This window comes from Pteropus alecto, unplaced genomic scaffold (genome assembly GCF_000325575.1).
Source record: "Pteropus alecto unplaced genomic scaffold, ASM32557v1 scaffold138, whole genome shotgun sequence".
NCBI lineage: Eukaryota > Metazoa > Chordata > Mammalia > Chiroptera > Pteropodidae > Pteropus > Pteropus alecto.
In genome coordinates, this window is record NW_006441525.1 from 1,699,862 (window position 1) to 1,705,119 (window position 5,258).

General features: G+C 37.5%; 1 protein-coding gene across 21 annotated transcripts in view; it reads right to left on the reverse strand.

The window, feature by feature from the left end:
* Window positions 1-5,258, reverse strand: part of CUNH9orf3 (chromosome unknown C9orf3 homolog) — a 335,956-nt gene that overhangs the window by 183,986 nt on the left and 146,712 nt on the right. The gene's annotated exons all lie outside the window — the stretch shown is intronic.

Sequence of the window (5,258 nt, forward strand, 5' to 3'; positions counted from 1 at the left end):
AAAGGCACAATCGTTCCTGGCAAGAATATTATAAGTAACACAGTTGCCTGTTAAAAAATAAATAGTTATTAAAATATCAATTCAGCAAAGCAAGTCTGCCTTCTATATTTTGGAATTATTTAGGGCTCAAAAATCTTCTGAATGCCTTTCGGACCCTTCAAAACTATGTAGAATTTCCGTTTCTGGTTTTTAAGTTGTAGCATGTGTTACTGGGAATTTGGAGAGCTTTTATGGCTCCTTCCATCGTTACACTGAGTTCCTAGCGAGTTGAGGTCAAGCCAGATTTCTTTTGGCCTTAAAAAAAAAAGGAAGGGAAAGGAAAGAAAGAGAAAGAGGAAGAAGGAAGAAAGAGAGAGTGGAAAGAAAAAAAGAAAGAAAGAAAAAAGAAGTCCATGTGTCTTACGACACAGTAAATGCTTTGAAATTAAATGGAAGTAGATTTATTGCCCAATCTTCTAAATGTGTCATGGATTGGTGAGTCAACTTTTCAAAAGTATTTGAAAGTTAGATGAAAGACTACGAATCTGTATAAAGTATCATCATTTTTAAAATAATTAAATTTTCCTGTGGTTATTTTTTAAAAATGTTCTTTTGTAACCAATTTAAAAATAAAAATAAGAACCACCAAATGTAGGATATCCTTCTCGAAGAACATTAAATCACTAGTACTTCCTGAGATTGAAAAAAGGGAGAAGGTGGCTAAGCAATGCCTTTGAGAATGTTCCAGGTGCTGCCTAGATGGTCATACTGGAGAATTGTATAATGTACTTCAAAGTTTTACAATCATACTTAATAAACTATAACATGAACATTTCTAATCATGATTTTTTACTTTTTTTTTTTCTATTTAGTTTTAAGGTGAATCCATATTTCTCCATGATCTCAAAAGAATTCATAATTCTCTCATATTCTTTATATGCTCTGGGTCATTCTTTTTTGGGGGGGAGGGGGCAAGGGTTGTTTGTTTGTTTGTTTTTTAAGAGAAGCTGTATTCCATATTCAGGCTGCACACAAGGAAGAATGTACTCAATCAACTACTAATAGTTTATTCATCCTCCATTGAAAGTAGGACATATAATATCACTTAACTGAGCACAGTGGCTGTGACTATATTGAATTATGTTGGGAATACACCATTCACCACCTAAAACTTTTTATAGCATGCTGATGAGACAGAGAATAAGATATTATTCTTATTGTCTTTGAAACAATTTCAAAGAAGTTGTTTGAAAAAAATTGTACTAAGCATTTCTCGCCCCTTATTAAGTCAATGTATAAATATGTAAGTATAATCAACAGAATAAAACAAACTAATTTTTTCTTTATGGTCCACAAATAACTGTTCAGACTTTTCAAGCTGATGAATTCTTATGAACAAACCAGACATGGAGAGAAGAGTGAAACCAAGAGCGCTGATTTCCCCTCTTTATTCTTTCCTCCAACTGGCCAAAGTCCTGACCTCCTCAGAGTTATCACCTAACCGCTCAGGCAATTATAATTTATTAAACTATATTCTGGCTCCAAAGATGTCAGGTGCTTTCCAATGGGATAAGATGAAGACCACACCAAACATATGTTAATTCCAAAGGGTTCGAGAATCAGAACTTTAAGATTATATTCTTGATCAAAAGGTATAATGCTGTCTTTCATATTCTTTCAAATAAGAAAAATAAAAGTAGAGGTTTGGGGAAAGCATTCAAGTATTTTAGCAGGGAGTTTTCTCCTAAGTTTCCTTTGGCCACTAAGCCAAAGCATTTTTGACAGATAATTGGACTAGAATTAGTGCTCCTGGAAACCATCAGTCTGCGTTCCCACCCATTAATTAGGTGATTCATTTCAATCTCTTTTCCTCTCCATTCTCACCACCAATCTCCCCGCCCCCACTCACCACCGTTTCCTTTTCCCACCCTTTCCTTGTTAGCTTTTCTTTGGATCACCTATACCTCTGCTATCCTGCTATCCTCCTCAATCTATTAATCTGTGTTATAACTCACTGCCCCTGCATGTATTTCCTGTTCTTATTGCCGTTCCTGGCCTCTAGGTTCTTCTTTGACAAATCCTCCTGTCTTGCTCCTTAACCTTCCTGTAGAGGCCTTAACCACCTTGCAAGTGAGAAACCTCTCTGAAAGCCTCCCCTGACTGCACTAACTGCCAGTGATTTTTATTTCCCTTAAAGTTCTGTGGCACCAATGATTGGTATCACACAATTAGCACTTTATTACTGTTAGATAATCTTTCATGTCTTTTCTTTCCAACTGAGTAGGCAGCTGCTCAAGGACAGGGAAGAGTAGTCTACCTAAGCCTTAAAAAACATACTGCATAAATTTAACAAATATTTACTGATTGAGTAGGATAATGGACAGATCTCATGTAAATAAGTTATAGCCACATTTGGGGATAATAGGACCTGAGGATAAATAAGTTTTAGATATTTAAGCTTTTCCACTTAAGAATATAGGATACACGTGGATTATAACAGGCTAAATGATAGAATATAGATCTTTCGTCTCAAAGAGCCGTTTTCTATTGCTTCATCTGTTAGTGACCTAACATTATGTGGAAGTGAGGTTTCAAAATCCCTCCTAGAGGTTCTGAGTATATGAACTCAGGAGCCCTGGATTTGAGCCCATTTCTGCCATGAGTTATCTGAGTAACCGTGACTAGGTCAACCTTCTTGGCTTCACTTTCCTCCTTGGATAGATGACCTTTAAAAACCAATCAAACAAAACAAAAACAAGACTAAAGATTTAGTGCCCTCATTTATATCTTTTCCAGGAAACGTGATTATTTACCCTGCCATCAATCTATTTTAAACACATGCCCTGCTTGGAGGATCACTCATTCAGGTATCCAGAGAAATGTCATCCAAATAAGACCTAGATAAGAAAAAAAAAAAATGATATGGAAATTCTAGGTACAACTTTTATTGTCACCAGAACCATTTACTTCCTATGGTTACCCTGTTGGACTATAAAAAAAATTAATAGGAAAACTCTCCAACCCTTCATATTTCTTATTATTCTATGAGATTCAAAAAAGGCAAAACAAACAAACAAAACCCTAACTGATCTTCAGTACCAGCAAATATCAGATAGGCAAAATATTTTTAAGTCTGGAATAATCAGGTTGATAAGAGGCTGCAGAAATTCAAGTGTGCTGGAATGCCAACTTATTACTCCAATGTCAGTAAAAACAGTACATGCCAGAGCTACTTTCGTAAATCAAGCAATCTCTGTGGTAAAGGAAAAGGGCTCAAAATATCAAGACGAGCACGCCACTGGCTTGAGGTCTGTGTCAGATTTATTGTGGTCAAGAAAATTAAAATCAGCCAGCATTAAGGAAGGTGTGTATGTGCTCCATTCAAATGTCAAGAAGTTTGAAAATTATGCCATCAACCCAGAGAGGTTCCTGGGTAGATGATAAATAAAGGACACATTTAAAACAGAAAGGCTGAAATGTAGCCAAGGCCTGGAGATAAAGTGATCACTTGAGTTGTGGCATTACCTGTGCCTATGGTTAAGAGAGCAAAGCTAAAGATAGCAAGATGAATCAAGGTCATATGAAAGGATTATAATGAGAGTGAATAGAAGGATTGCTGACACAGGCTCAAAAATATGGTGTCAGGGTGGGGCACTGGAATGCACTCCAGGGTACAAACCTTTTTTGAGAATGGAATTGGGAGTTACGCCCATGTTTCAGAAGAGTTAAGGCAGAAGGCCGAGAGGGATGGAGCGAGAAAGAGGAACGGCCAACCATGTGCACTGAGAAAGGGAGCTACTTAACTGCTGGAGCAGTGGATTCTGGCCTAACCCAATCTGGCCAGAGAGAGGCGGGTGGTGGGCCGACCATGCTTCAGAAGGCCAGCCAGCCACAGAGAGACCTCAAGTAGGGCAGTGATCCTTTGAGGCCAAAGGCGGGTCTATAAAAACCCAAATTATGGTGACTTTTTAGTTTTTCTGGCTCTTCCTTAGAAACCACGCAACCACTAACATTCTACTTCTTTTCCCACTGAACCGACCCACGTCCAACTTATATATTCCCTACCCACAAAAGTCACAGCATATATCCAGTCATCACCCTGTGCCAGGCACCAGTGGTGACTCTTGCCTAAGGCAGGGTTGAGGTTGCAGCTAAACTGTGGCATCAGCAAGCCTGGTTTACCGGAGTGTGTCAAGAGCCCTGCCTCTGTGGCTACATCTGATCCAGCCCTTCCATTACTAATTGTTGGACCTTGAGGGAACTTTCTTAATGTCTTTGAACTTTTATATCTATAAAATGATAAAACAAATATCTATTGTTGTGAGGAGTGAATGTGATTTGAATGTGTGTAAAATACTTAGCATGTGTTGGGCATGTGCTTGGTATTCTAAAAATGGAAGGGATTCTTTGTACTCTTCTCCTTAAAAAAAGAAATCATGTTTTGACTCTGCCTTCTCCCTTTTTAAAAAATTCAGTGCCTTGATCCCTTCCCCTGCCCAAGTGCTAAGAGCCCTTATCGGGCCCTATCTTTCCTATTAGGAGAGACATCAATTTGATGATGTCACTATATCAAAAGGGTGACACAATGTTATAGACTCTAACAGGATTGGGCAATGATTACATAAAAGAATAATTTGTGGAGAGATATTTACAGCAGATAGATGAGTAACTAATCATTCATTCTGCTTCTAGGTAAGATGAGCCTTATCTGGCTCTGATTCTACATGTCTACATGCTTCCTTTTTTACTGATTCAATCTAATTTGAACGTAAATAATGTAACCAAAAAAAAAAAAAAATTGCCCACCTCATTCTACATGGCCATGCCGTCCCCACAGCAAATGACTGCCAAGAGACACTAATATTTCCAATACATATTTTGCCCAGACAATGAGCTGAATGGAAACTCAATGAAACAGATAAGGGTTGATGACTAAAGCCTCCAAAATTTTGGTTAAATAAAGCCTTAAAAGCTAATCACCAGATGTAATCCACCTGAGCCAGAAATTGGGCATTCACTAACAACAACTCTCTACAGATCGAAAACTTGGAACTTTGAAACAAAATTAAACTGGGCACAAACGCTACTGCCACAGCAACACGAACAAATTTGAAAATCATATAGCTGAGAGTAAAAAACAATCTGCCAGCTATGTACCAAATAATACCATTCACATTCAGTTTTAAAACACTACAAGCAATACTAAATATATGTTTTAAGAGTACATAAGCATGAAGTAAAATAATAAAGATATGTGAGAGAATTAAAAATAATAGTGG